A 15,647-nucleotide genomic window follows, 5' to 3' on the forward strand; every position below is an offset into this window, starting at 1 on the left:
CATGACCTGGCACTTACAAGCTACACTGGACAAACCTGTTCTTCCTGGTGATTTCTGGAGAGAAGACCAGAATCTACATAAAACTCAATGTATTCACTTAAGCTACCAAGGTTTGGGCTGAACGCAAAAGATTTGCTTTGTCAGGTGCCCCTTGAGAGAAGGTGTGATCTAGAGCAGGTGCCCTCAAGGAAAAGAAAAAAGTTCAGAGAGCCAAGAAATCCCCTGATGCTCAGTACCTATTGCAGCCCCAAACGTGGATGAGAGCAGAGAGAAACAAGCTTTGTTACAGACACAGGAACCTCAGGATAGCTTAGAGTCCTTCAAAGGCAGTTTCTAAAGTGGTCTGTACTGAAGCCTTGGGCTTTCCTGTGCCCGTTGGAATCAGCGAGGGCAAGGAGTTTCAAAAGCAAAAACTTTTTCAGAAAGTTTTAAGTAGGTCACTCCGTGTACCGGACCTTGAGTAATTCTGGCTGCTGGCTGGTGCCAGAGCCCACACCACTGTGCATCTGATCTGAATCAGGTTACATTTTTGTTCTGTCCATGAAACTATGGCAGGGTTCTATCCACAAACACGGACGGAGGCACCGCCCAAGTGCTCCACACGAGCCATCTACCCTTGCCAACAAAGGAAGGATCACAACGGTCTGAATGACCAGCTTTCCAACCCAATCTCCAGTAACTATAGACATTCTCTTTAAATATTTCAGTTGAGAGGGGCGCCTGCGTGACTCAGTCTGTTAAGCATCTGACTCCTGATTTCGGCTTAGGTCATGATCTAAGTTCGGGAGATGGAGCCCCGTGTAGGTTCCACGCTCAGCACGCAGTCTGCTTGGGATTCTCTCTCTCCCTCTCCCTTTCCCCTACCTCCACTCACTCACTCATTTGCTCTAAATAAATAAATAAATAAATAAATAAATAAATAAATAAAATCTTTAAAAAAATTAAATATTTCAGTTTAGAGTATAAAGACAGCCCAGAGTTATTTCCTGAGTCTCTCTTTCCTGTCTCCTCAGACAGCAGGTGTTACATACCAGCTTCAGTTAAACTGGTAATAAGGTAGGGATGGTGTAGAAGAGCCTGATAGCCTGTTTTCCTGAAAAGAGTGATACACACCTCTTTCCATCAAGAGTTAGTACTACTTCTAATTAGTTCCTCCTTCCTTTATCTCCATACTACCTTTACTATCATTCAGCCTTCAGATTTATTTAACTCTTTGGGTCAACATTGGGTACTTCTAATACTGTGGGCACGGTTACTCTCCAGGGAAAGATAACTGAAACAGCTTCAAAAACACGAAGTCTTGGTAACAGGATGTTCTTCCCAGGTAGAGACTCAGATAGAATCTACATGGAGAAACAGGCTGCAGACCCTGCCAGCATCCTAAGTCATGAATTGGCTCCATTTTATTGGACTTATTAATGCTGAACGTCAGACATAATGGCATTCAAATGGTCATACCAAAATATATCCAAGAGCAAGTAAACATGAGTTGGGGATTATCTGGCATTTTGGACACTGCCTGTCTTGTTGCCCTTACATTAGAAAACAGAAATGTGACCATAATTCAAAGTTTAAAAGCCTCTGGACTTTTGGGTAAAAAAAATACCTTTATATTATCCAAAAAGCATGGATTTCATATTTACTATTAAATCATCTTCCTCCTTTCCCCGCATGACATCATTCAGATATAATTGTTGGCATAACAGATATAATTCCTTCACGAGGAACTGATATACTTGCTTTAGAGGTGCTCAGAGGACAAGCTGTGAGCACTATAGAAACCGCATATTTAAGTGAGAATGGGAAGGAATGAACACATTCACTAAGACCAGGGCTTGTGTATTGCTTGGGATTTGCAAATTACCCATAAGAAAAAAAGCTCTCTTAATGCTAAGAGTTCTTTTACATTGACCTTTATTCTTTATACATAAAACGGGCTGCCACTTGAAAGCATTTTTTGTTTTCAGTGTTAAAAAAAAAAATCACAGTACTTGCCAATAAGTGGCGGCTACAAGAGCACAAAATCGCCTTTCAATAAAAAATTCTTACCTTGTACCTTTTCTAAACATGTAGGAGTCTTGGTTATTTGTTTTGGAGGGTGTCTTGAATGCAGCTGGAGCAAACCCAAAGAACTACAAAGGAGGGGAAGCAAAGGGGAGGCAAATCAACTTAAAACAAGAGATGTCCCTGACCTCCCTCCCCGCTTCAGGGAAATTCTTTGATTATCTCTCCTGACTTCTCTCCAGCTCCTCAGCCACACTCACAGCTGTTTTTTCCTGTTTGTTGATTACCCACCCATCACTTCAGCTCCCACGTGTCCTCAAAGAAGAGGGCCAGATCCCAAGTGGACTTCTCTGGTTGTATTAACTGGAGTCCAGCAACCCAGTCATTCCCCTAATGTCAAAATGTCTCAAGGTCACAGCAGGAAACTGAAAACATGGCAGATTGTCCATGAGGCTATCTCTCCGGGGCACCCCATCTCAAATTTCAGCATCCCCTCAACCTCCTCTATTCCAGATCCCCCTTTCCCACTTTATTCTTCCTCCTAAACACATACTGCTGTCTAATCTGCCAATGATATACTTATTAACCTTGTTTATTGTTTGGTCTCCCCCACTGGGATAGAAGCTCCATAAGGGAAGGGATTTGTGTGTGTGTGTGTGTGTGTGTGTGTCTGTTTTATTCACTTTGGTATCCCCAGCCCTTAGAAGAGTCTATCAAGAAATATTTGTTACATGAATAAATAAATAGTTGACTTGGTCATTTCTAACAGAATTGATCCCCTGGAAAATGTTTTTGTGTAAAAAGATGAGCCACTTCTTTTGGCAGACCAGGGAGAAGGACCACCCTGCACAATCCCCCATCTCAAGCAGCACATTTTAAATTGAATTAAGCCTGGTCTTTTAGGAAAACTGATTTGTAAATCTGAGGGTGCAAGTCACAGAGCAGAAGAGGAACGGGCCGTGTTCTGATGTCTCCTAAAACAAGCAGCGAAGCTCGGGCCAGAAGGACAGAAAGTGTCGTTAGTTTGCACTTTAAGATCCCTTCACCATTTTGGAAGGCTGACAGGAAATGAGGAAACAGAACTTGCCAATCTGGGAAACTGGAATAAACCATAACAAAAGCTTCCCAATGTTATTTATTTAGTTAAAATTGATTTCTCTTTATTGGTAGTAAAAACAAAAGCTATTAGGCAAAAGAAATTGTCATTGAGTGTAGAAAACCTAGAAAATACAGAAAAGTATGAAGAAAGAAGCAAAAAACACCCATCGTGAGTGTTGAATGAAAGAAATGTAATCTGTCAGAACACTAGTGGATTAACGTCCAGTCAAGTGTGTGTGGAATCTAATAAGCATTATATCAAATACGTTCTGTTTTGTTTCTCATTTGCCATCATACACCGTATGGTAAAAATTTAGTTGATACTGTTTTTTGGTGATGAAACCGGGCAGGAGTACAAAGTGTTAGTGGTGGAAGAAGTGTATATTGGTTCAGACTTTCTATAAGCCTGAAATCTGCTTATAGTGTTTGACTTAATTTAATTTCCAGAAATTAGTTTTAAGAAAACAATCAGACAGGTATTCAGATACATACATACATATAAAGATGTTTGTTGAAGCTTTATTTATAATAGTGAGTTGGGAATCAGCTAAATTGGTCAACAAATTCTGGTGGTTCCAAATAATGGAGTACTACGCAGCCATTAAAAATGATGTTTTAGATCCCTACTTATACTGTAATTGTTCCTTGCCACCTCCACATTCGTGATACCTCCCCACATGCTCTACTCCTTTTTTCCCCATAGCACTAATCCCTCAAACATACTCTATAATTTACTTATTTATTACATGCATTGTTTACTGTCTGTGTCCACCTGCTAGAAAATAAACTCAGAGAGAACAGTGATAAATGTCATTCTTCTTTGATAGCTCAAATGTCCAGAGAAGTTCTTGACACATAGGCACTCAATAAATATTTCCTGTAGGATGACCCCCCAGAATTGGAATATCTGTATAAAGAGGTTTTAAAACTTTTAGGATATCTTATGAAACTGGTAATTCACTTTATTTTTTTGTTGTTTTTGTTTTAAAGATTTTATTTATATATATAGAGAGAGAGAGAGCGTGTATGAGTGGGGGAGGGGCAGAGAGAGAGGAGAGAGAGAATCTCAAGCAGACCCTACGCTGCTAACAGAGCCCAATGGGGGGGGTTCTATCACACAACCTTGAGATCATGACCTGAGCCGAAATCAAGAGTCGGACACTTAACCGACTGAACCACTCAGGTGCCTCTACACTTTAAAAGTGACTTTTCGAGCACTGAGAAACATACTTAGGGATGGTAGAATGGCCGTCATCAATATTACTTCCCCTTTTAGGAGTTTCAGTAAAGTATAATGTGTTTGTTCTATTGGAACATACAAAGAAAGTTTTCTCTTTACACAATCTCCTCAACTGTGATAACTTAAGACTGTTTAAAAAAAAGAAAAAGGAAGAAAGCCTCTAGCATTTTCCTTTACAATAAGTAGTTCTGCAACATATCCTAAATCATAATAGTTATTTTGAGGCTGACTTTTCTGTTATCATTCTATATCTACTGTGTTTTAAGAAAACTTGACACGGGGCGCCTGGGTGGCTCAGCTGGTTAAGTGACTGCCTTCAGCTCAGGTCATGATCCCAGGGTCCTGGGATCAAGCCCCACGTCTGGCTCCCTGCTCAGCGGGGAGCCTGCTTCTCCCTCTCCCGCTCACCCTGCTTGTGCTCTCTCTCTCTCTCTCTGTATCAAATAAATAAATAAAAAATCTTTAAAAAAAAGAAAGAAAGCTTGACATACATACATTGGAAGAAAGCTTGACACAGATACATTGGACTAAACAAACCAAATAAACCCAACTAGCAAGATTGGTTTACAGAGGATAACACTTATTTATTACTTAGACATAATATGCTACTTAATCCCTTATCATTAATGATAAGGTGTCCTGTTCTTATGCAGAACTAAGACAGATCCTCACCTAGCAGAGGGGATCTCTCTGGGGCAGGAGTAGCAGGTCAAGGATAAGCATCATTATGAGACAACCTACAGGCCAGAGCTAGGGGACCAGGTCAAAAGCCTAGGGCTCAGTGACCACATTTCTAGTAGAGCCAAGACTCAAGAAAGCAAAAGGTTCAAGGGCTACAGTGGGAGAAGCAGGCCAATATTTTGAAGACTTCTAAGGAGCATGCAGGACCCAAATCCCAATTCTACTCAAGGGCAGGCCTGACCTGGGCTGAGGCCAAAGTTCTATTCTGAGTTAGGCTTCCTATATCCCTAATGCTGGGGGCTCCCTGAACTTGAACATTTTGTGCAGAGAGTCATACATGCCCCATTGTTCAGATCTGAGGTTTGAAGTTTGCAATAGTTTACCCCGAATACTAGGATTTTCAGGGGCGTTCTTGAAGTTATTTTCTGGAGCTTCTCAGTGAGGGTCCATGACAAGAGAAACAATAATATAGTTAATATTTACTGAGAGTTTTGTATTGTGATAGAATGAATCCTGTACCAGGAGCTTTACAAACACAGCCTCATTTAAAATTTACAACGGAGTCCTATGAGGTGGCCATTATGACTTCTCCCTATTTATAGATGAGGAAAAATAAAACACAGACAGCTTAATTAACTTACCCAAAGTAACACAGCTAATAAAAGATGGAGCTAGGATTTTGAAGGCAGCTCTAACTTACCCTTTGTGTTATTCAGAGAATAACATGCAGAGAACCCAGAGCTGATGATCATGTTCCACTCTTCATTCAAAAAGAAGAATAGGAACAATGGTCCACAATCTGCCATAATATGAAGAAGCAATTTAAGTCTTAAATACTTGCCTTTAAAGTGCTGTCTTTCTATTTTTTTTAAAAGGTCTTGAAATTTCAATGAAATTAAAAATTTTTTATTTTTTTAAAGATTTTATTTATTTATTTGTCAGAGAGAGAGAGGGCACAAGCAGGGGGAGCAGCAGGCAGAGGGAGAAGCAGGCTCCCCACGGAGCAGGGAGCCCGATGCAGGACTCGATCCCAGGACTCTGGGATCAAGACCTGAGCCGAGGGCAGACGCTTAACTGACTGAGCCACCCAGGTGTCCCAAGAAATGTTTAAATTAAGTTGGCCCCCATCTTTGGGACTCTTTGTAGATGAATCTTTGGGACTCTGTTATAGATGAAAGGGTTTCATATAGTCCGTTGTTAAGTCAGTTGCCTTTTATGCCCTAAAAGAAAAGGTTCTTTTTCAAATGTAACTGGGCTTCTCACATTCTGCTTAGCCAAAATGTAATGTTATTCTATGAGTTGCTAGCAAACTGAAAGAGTTCTAAAAAAAAGAGCCCAACTGTGGGTAAATGGGCTGATAGGGTTTGAGATCAAGGAAGGCTCTCAGAATCATTCACTGTGTTGCCTGAGAGCAGGGATTTTGTTTTCCCCCTACAGAGCTCAGTCAAAGAAACATGACTACCCCGATAAAGCCTACTTCTGTGCCCCATGCTGGCTCCTAAGTCGATGAAACTGGCGCTCTCACTCCCTGGCGCTGGTGGGAAAGAGAAAACTCAACCTAGATTATCATGAAATTATTCCTGATGCCTGCTCACATGAGCTCTGGGGCCAACTGATGCGGCGAACAAAGAGCATTTGTTACACTGGGACCCATGCCATCAGTCTGGTTTTAGAATAATGTTTAACAGCAGATTGGGCGTGTTGGCGGTGGTAGGGGGAGTGACTCAGAGGAAAAGTTAGCAGAGAATGAAGAAGCACTATGCTACTCACAGCTATATATCATCTTCAGAATTGTTTTAACATTCATTACACAGTTTGAGACTTACTTGTATCCTTATGATGGTACTTATCTTGGGTTTCCACTGTGCATATTGCTATAACGCTGAGGTCCTCTGACAATAGGCTATTTCAAGGCTATGTATATGAAGATGGTTTTGTTCTTGCTGGAAAAAAAATAGCCCAACCTGAGCCCAAGTAATTGTTCCTTTTCATGGTTCATTATCTTCTTACTTACTCTGATAGCAACAGATCTTCCCCATGTTGCTTAAAAGAAAAAAAAAAAAGTGGGGCTGATCTCATGAGCTGGTTCTACTTTCTAAATCCTCTTAGAAAATCTCACAGTCAGATATATTTGTATATACAACCTAGAAACGGTGTGAGGACCCCTCTGTTAGAAGAATATTCAAACATCTGGACAAAGCCCATAGTTTTGTCATTGTCCTCTCTTTCCACCTCCCTATCCAAGCTCCTAGAAAGAAATCTACTCTAGCTGCCTCAGCTTTTCCATGTCCCCATATCACTCTTCTGCTCACGGCCAATCAAGCTGGCGCTCCACTTAAGCCTACAGCAACAGTCTGGCAGGGATCCCCAGAGACTAGTGTGACCATCTGCCCTTGTTTGCCCAAGAACATGTGTTGTTCTGCTGTAATTATTAACAGCACCTCTGTTCACTCTCAAGTGTGTCCTAGTTTGAAGACAAATTATTTGGTTGCTCTATCAATGATCTCCTAATTGCCAAATCCAAGACTCTTCTGTCTTCCTATGACATGGCCACTCTGCGGTTTTTAGCAGTGTAAGTCATTCCCACAATAATGAAATCTTCTCCTTCGGCTTCCACTATACTATTCTCTCCTGCAACACTGTCCCATCAAACCTTCCCTTGTGAGTTTCTCCTCTCTTCCACACCCCTTAAATATTGGTGCACCCTAAGGTTTCATAAGAGAGCCATTGTCACTTTCTGTGATCTGTTCCCATGTTCTTAGTCACAACCTGATGACCCTGTAACTTTCTTTGTCTCTCCCTCTACCTAAGATGATTCTCCTAGGCTTCAGTCACACGTCTTTTCCTCCTGAGCGTCCCACAGGCATCACAAGATTAATACTCTTCACCTTTCCCCTGAGTCTGGTCTCTCCTTCTTCACAAATCATGGTGAACAGTACATGTTCTGCATCCACATTTTAGCCATGGCCTCCCTGTGCAGCCCAGTGCAGCTTGATCAGTCATATGCCAGCCAAATCTCGTATCTATGGGGATAAATGATTGTCATAGTAAGCTACTGAGTTTGGGGTGATGTTTTTGTAGCAAAAGCTAACCAGAGTCTTGTGGGTGGCTCAGTCAGTTGAGCGTCTGACTCTTGGTTTTGGCTCAGGTCATGATCTCAGGGTTATGAGATTGAGCCCGATGTTGGGTTCCCTGCTCATCAGGGAGTCTGCTTGAAGGATTCTCTCCCTCTGCTCCTCCCCCACTTGTATGTGTGTGCGCTCGCTCATGCTCTCTCTCTCTCAAATAAATAAATAAATCTTTAAAAACAAAAAAAGCTAACCAATGTAGAAATTGGTTCAGGAGGTGAAGAAATTGTTACAGGAGGCAGAAACAATGGTGATCTCTTGTATGTAGTGGTAAAGCATGTCATAAAATTATTACCTACAATAACTTGGAAGATAAACAGGTACTTAATGAACTAAAAAAAACTTGGGCAAGTTTTTTAGAATGTTCAAATCATGAGATGAGTACTTTTAGCTGCATGTAAATAAAGATCTACAAGAAAGAATTGCCAGCCTGGATTAAAAGAAACCAAGACTTGCCAAAATTTGTAGAGACTTCTGGGCCCCTAACCTTCTACAGGAGAGGTAGCAGTCTTGGAAAGCTGCTCAGCCACCAAAATGGGCACATTTCTAATGTCCTCTTTAGAAATGGCCCCAAAAATCCTAGAATGGGAAACCAAAATCCATGAAGAGAAAAGGACTAAGAAGCCACTCTCAAGGAACAGAACCCTGACCTATTCAAGGCACATTCTCTACCTAGGGCAGGAGAACCTGACATCTGCCAAGTGAGATTTCAAAACTGCTGTAGGGACCCAGTGCTGTGTGTCTCCCTTTCTTTCCCTTTTCTAATGGGAGCGTTTGTTGGGTCACCATGTCCCTGTTTTCACCATGTTTGTTGGGCATGTATGGGGCAAATAATTTGCCTATTAGTTCATAGGTCTCTGAATTAAGGGCCACATCTGAGGTTGATATAGATGACAAAGTCTTAGACTTTGAGCCTGATGCCATGGTTTGATGAGATTTGGGGGGTACTGGGATGCTAGTGAGTCAATTTTACATAGAAAAGGGATATGAATGATTCTGGCCAGATGGCAGATGATTATAAATTGAGTTATTGGCCCCAATTCTTCACCCCTCCCACATCCATACCATTGCCATAGCCTAACTATGGGAAGAGTATACTTCCCTGCCTATTGACTTTGGACGTATGGGACTTGCTTTGGTCAATGGAAATGGGTAGAGCAGACAATGTGCCCTTCCTAAGCCTTGTCATAAGAGGCTTTGTGTGTTTCTTCTTGCCATCTTGCACCTCTGCCAGTGCCATCAGAAGGACATGCCACCTAGCTTACTAGTTTGAAGAGAATAGCAGTGCTATTTCATCCAGACCACAGACATACAGTGAAAAGCAGAACTCTTCCAGCTGCCACAACCTGAAGCAGAGTCACTTACCTAAGCCCAGCCTAGATTAGCCAAGCCACAACCAACCTTCAGATCCAAGAGAATAAATAATTGTTGCTTTCAGGCATCGAGTTTTGGGGTGATTTGTTATACAGCATAGTCATGGCTAGAGAGCTAATTCATTCATAGTGTCATCCATTCAGCACTCCCCCAACCCAATTCCCCACATCCTTACTTAAAAAACCAAGTGCAATTTATCCCATAGTCCCTCCTCTCCATGTTCACTGTTCTTGTCTTGGTTTCCATTTGTATCATCTCTCACCTGGTTCTTACAAAATTCTCCTTACTATAGTCCTTTAACACATGCTCTTCATTTCCATCAGAGCAATTTTTCTGCAATGCACAACTCATATCAGCCCGTAGATTAAAACCCTTGGGATTATTTCCATTACACAGCAGGACTCACACTCCTGAGAACTTACAGGTCTAATTTAGTCCACAGATTCTTCCTGTTTGCTGCAGGCTGTATTTTAAAAATATTTTAACATAAAGATAAGTACAAGTTCTCTAGTTTGTCACTATTGCCTCTACTCCCTATCATATAACACTTGGCTACTTCATCTATTTACATAATAATCCTTGTCCCTACAGGTACTTACGTAAGTGCATTAGTGTCCTAGAACAGCCATAACGAAGTTCCACAAAGTAGGTGGCTTAAAATGATGGAAATTTATTCCCTCACAGCTCTGGAAGCTAGATGTGCAAAATAAAGGTGTCAGCAAGGCCATCTCCCTGTGAGACTCTCAGTACAGTCCTTCTTTGCTTCTTTGTAGCTTTTGGTGGTGACTGTCGATCCTCAGCATTCCTTGGCTTGCAGCTGCACCACTCCAGTTTTTGCCTCTGTCTTTTCATGGCATTTCCTCTTTTGATATGGAGACTGGTCGTATTAAATTAAGGCACACCCTAATGACCTCATCTTGACTTGATTACATCTACAAAGACTGTTTCTAAATAGGGTCATATTTGCAGATACTAGGGGTTAGAGCTCCAACAAATCTTTTTGGGAGACACAATTTAACTCATTAGAGTAAGTAACTCATTTATGGAATGAAGTACAAAGTCCTTAGCATGGCATATACAGACCTTTCTCATCTGGTCCTCTGCTACATCTTCCTCCTGAATTCTGTAACAGACCATTCTTGTTGACCCCAAATGGACAGTCATTCTATACTTCAGTGCCTTTCCTCGTGCTGGTTTTTTGCTTTGAAAACCTTTTCTTCCTTACCCCGTCTACCTGTGAATTTTTATCCCACCTTTAAGATTTATTCAAATTTTAATATATCAGCAAACAATTAGATTTCTCCTGTTCTTTTAGAGAATTAGTTGCTGATTCTGCTTTTAATCTTATTCTAGAAGAAATCTCAATGTGCTAAAATTCTAGTGGGTCCTCAGAATCTTCTCTCATTGTCACCTGTACTGTATTCTTCCCAGGGCATACAGCTGGACTAAGGTGAGTTTCGCTAGATTTGTTTTGGAGAAAATTTGTCATTTATATGCCAAGAGCCTATTTTCACTTATGCTTTTGGTCAACTGGTCAACCACAATCAGCGTTCTCAGTCCTCTAGTATATACTGGGGGTATTTTTTTTTTTTTTAAAGACCTTCTGAGAGAGTAATCTAAAGAAATTAAACTCAGTGTAAATCAACCAAAGCACAATTTTATAAACAGAGATGTCCTCAACCCTAACCTCCCCAGGATCTGCCAATGAATTGAGAACCATTTCTATTGCAATACTTGTTTTCTTTTTTTTAATTGAAGCATAATTAATATATAGTGTTTTATTAGTCTCAGGCATACAATATAGTGGTTCAACAACTCTTTTTTTTTTTTGAAGATTTTATTTATTTATTTGACAGAGAGAGAGAGAGAGCACAAGCAGGGGGAGCAGCAAGCAGAGGGAGAGGGAGATGTGGGGCTCCATCCCAAGCCCCCAGGATCATTACCTGAGCTGAAGGCAGACATTTAACTGACTGAGCCACCCAGGTGCCCCATGATTCAACAATTCTATACATTACTCAGTGCTCACCATGATAAGTGTACTCTTAATCCTTTTTATCTATTTTACCCACCTTCCCTCTGGCAACCACCAGTTTATTCTCTGTACTTAAGAGTCTGGTTTTTTTGTTTGTCTCTCTTTTTTCTTTTTTTGTTTGTTTGCTTGTTTTGTTTCTTAAATTCCACATATAAGTGAAATCATATGGTATTTGTCTTTCTCTGACTGACTTACTTCACTTCGTATTAAACCCTCTAGGTCCATCTGTATTGTTGCAAATGACAATAGTTCATTCTTTTGATGGCCAAGTAATACTCCACTGTGTGTGTGTATATATATATATATATATATACCACATTTTCTTTATCCATTTATCTATCAATGGACACTTGGGCTGTTTCTGTATCTTAGATTTTTTTTATATAGATTTTTTTAAAGATTTCATTTCTTTATTTGATAGAGCGAGATATAGCGAGAGAGGGAACACAAGCAGGGGGAGTGGGAGAGGGAGAAGTAGGCTTCCCGCCGAGCAGGGAGCCCGATGCGGGGCTCGATCCCAGGACCCTGGGATCATGACCTGAGCCGAAGGCAGATGCTTAACGACTGAGCCTCCCAGGCGCCCCATATCTTAAATACTATAAGTAATGCTGCAATAAACATAGGGTGCCTATAACTTTCAAATTACTATTTTCATTTTCGGTGGGTAAATCCATTGTAATATTTAAGAAAGATGAAACACTAGTCAAAAGTGTTTACCTCATGATGTAATTGTGGGGATTTCAAAAGTATAGGTAACTTCTGTCAGGTCCCTGTGCAGACCCATTTCTGTCAAAGTGTTTAATAAGTTCCTATTTGTGTCAAATGTCTGAATCAGATTACTAAAATATTATGGCTAGAAGATTCTCAGAACCATTCTTTCAGTAAGTGTGTAAATATAGCTGATGTCCTTCTCAAAATGGGAAAAGGTAAAAGAGACTTTAATGAGTGACCTCTTTACAAAGAGGAGGGCCAAACTGAGAGAAATCAACAACAAAAAAAATCAAGAAGCGCACAGTGGTAGTAACAGCAGAAAGCGCTATTACCCCTAGACCAAAAGAGACAAACACAGAAGCAATTCCTTAAGCTGCAGCTGTAGAAGAGGCCCTGAGAGGATCTGTGTTCTTCAGCACTTGCACAGTAAAGTGCAACCTCTGCCCCACTCCCCAGGGCCAGAAATAGAGACCTTGACCTCTCCTTCCTCCTAACTACTAATCTCCTGCAGGTGCCCCCCACCCCCACCCCGGTGTTGACCCTAACCAAAGGGCAGAGGGCAATGGAGCCTGGTGATGCAGTCTTCAAAGGTCAGCCTGTGGGGAACAAGATTAGGGTGGAAAAGGTGGGAATGGGTCTGAAGTGCATACAGAGAAATTCAGTACGCGTACCTTAATCTGAACTCATTGCTTCTCACTAGACTGCCAAGCTGAACTGCGCTGTCCCTGCTCAGAAGAGGAAATGAACTAGGTTAAAGATTTATAGATTGTGAGAGCTGAAAAGGTGCTGCAGGGTCATCTAAACCAGTCCTCTCACTTTACAGATTGATGAAATGGAGTTCCTCAGAGATTAAATGACATGCTTAAGATCACCTTCGAGTGAATAACTGAACTGAGTCTAAGACCCAAGTTCTTGTTTCTCTATCCAGTGCTGGTGTTGCCCTGTCCATGTGGCTCAAGTGCTTTCTGGCCCCTGGGTTTCTGGTAATCGGTTTCATCTGGAAGCATGAATAAGCACACCCAGCAAAATGCAAAGTCTGAGGAATTTTAAAGGAGAAATTCTCAAAGGACCTCAAGACTTGAGCTACAAATAGTGTTCTAAAGACACACATTTCTCCTAAGGGACCAAGCTAGTTGGTCAGAAAAATACTTAGTCTTTTATTTTTCATAAGTGAAATGAAAAGCTAATGACTCCAGGCAGAAAAAAAATATTTTTACATTTTTTTCCTACAATTAGTCTCTGAAGGAGCTAAATATTTGCATTTTTATTCTGCCCCCCAGAATATGTAACATTAGCCCTGTTTTACATATTAAGAAACTTATATACATGATAATAAAGGATTAAACATTTCCAGAAGATTCTGCAAGATTCCAGAAGACTGTAGCTTCTACAATTTCTAGGCCATGCATTTTTCCTTTTTTAATTGAAAACTTTCAATTTATAAAGCTTCATGCTAGGTGCTAGGGGCACAAAAATGAAAGAAAGCACATTCTTCGTTCTCAAGGATCTCATGGAGCAGCAATGGAGGCAAATATACCCACAACTACTGAATTGGCTGGCTGAGACTCTGATACGGACACTTTGATACCGCAGCACAGGGAAAGGTGTGATTTTTATCACCAGATTACACAGATCCCTTTTAAAGCAGTATTTTTTTAATCTGAGTATTCAAAGATGTACTCACTTATACAGACAGCCAAATCTTGCATACCATGGTAGGGTGTTCATCAACCTCAAGTTACAAATAAATCCTTACTCTGAGCACCTAAGAAAGGCAAAGGCTGTGGGTTCTTTGTTGGTTTGTTTTGTTTTGTTTTGTTTTCCTCCCCTCCCCTTAATTCAGTGCAAGATAATGTCTAGAGCCATGTATTGACTAACTATATAATTAAAATAAAAATCTGAGAATCAATTTACATAATGTCTTGCCTTCTATTTTCAGATTACGTTGATAGGAAAATGATTCAGGGTATTATACGTAGGCATCTGAATTTCTGGAACACCCTGTTTTACTTGATCTGGACAGATTCTCACTGGCCGATATTCAAATACAGTCCAAAACCAACCAACCCCAAGTAGAGATAAGGTGGTAGCTTCCAAGATTATTCTCCTTCATGCACACCTAGGAAGGGAAATAAAATGCATTCATTTATTCAGCAAGTATTAATTTAGAACTTACTGTGCACAAAGCTTTGTGCTAAGTGGTAGGGTTAAAGTATGACACAACCCCTGTGCTCAAGGGACACAGAAAGGGAAACAGACTAGTCCAGAAAGTCTAGAAAGGGAAACAGACCAATAAACCATATTATTAAAAGTTGAATGAATAGATACAATGGAAAGATGTGTAAGGAAGAGAGATATATCAAACAAGAAATTTGTCTCAGTTGAAATTACCGCCTTTTTTTCTTTAAGTGTAAGAAATTTCATGAGTTAAATCTTGAAATATTAACCTGAAGTTAAGCTATTCTCCAGGCATACAGAATCGCACAGTGGTTAACAAAGTGGGTTTGATGACGTCCCAATAGTTCATTTTTGCTTTTGTTTCCCATGCCTTTAGAGACATGTCTTGAGAGAAGTAGCTGTGGCTGAGGTCAAAGAGGTTACCGCCTGTGTTCTCCTCTAGGATTTTGATGGATTCCTGTCCCACGTTTAGGCCTTTCACCCATTTTGAGTTTATCTTTGTGTATGGTATAAGAGAATGGTCCAGTCTCATTCTTCTGCATGTGGCTGTCCAATCTTCCCAGCACCATTTATTGAAGAGACTGTCTTTTTTCCATTGGACATTCTTTCCTGCTTTGTCAAAGATTAGTTGACCATAGAGTTGAGGGCCCATTTCTGGGCTCTCTACTCTGTTCCAATGATCTATGTGTCTGTTTTTGTGCCAGTACTACCATTTACATTGACATGGATGGAACTGGAGGGTATTATGCTAAGTGAAATAAGTCGATCAGAGAAAGACAATTATCATATGGTTTCACTTATATGTGGAATATAAGAAATAGTACAGAGGATCCTAGGGGAAGGGAGGGAAAACCGAATGGGAAGAAATCACAGAGGGAGACAAACTATGAAAGACTCTTGACTATAGGAAACAAACTGAGGGTTGTGGAAGGGAGGTGGGTGGGGTTATGGGGTAACTGGGTGATGGGCATTAAGGAAGGTACGTGATGTGATAAGTACTGAGTGCTATACACAACTAATGAGTCATTGATCACTACATCTGAAACTAATGTTGTACTATGTATTGGCTAATTGAATTTAAAAGAAAGAAAGAAAGGAAGGAAGAAAGAAAGAAAGAAAGAAAGAGAGAGAGAGAGAGAGAAAGAAAGAAAGAAAGAAAGAAAGAAAGAAAGAAAGAAAGAAAGAAAGAAAGAAAGAAAGA

This window comes from Neomonachus schauinslandi, chromosome 5 (assembly GCF_002201575.2).
Source record: "Neomonachus schauinslandi chromosome 5, ASM220157v2, whole genome shotgun sequence".
NCBI classification, from domain to species: domain Eukaryota; kingdom Metazoa; phylum Chordata; class Mammalia; order Carnivora; family Phocidae; genus Neomonachus; species Neomonachus schauinslandi.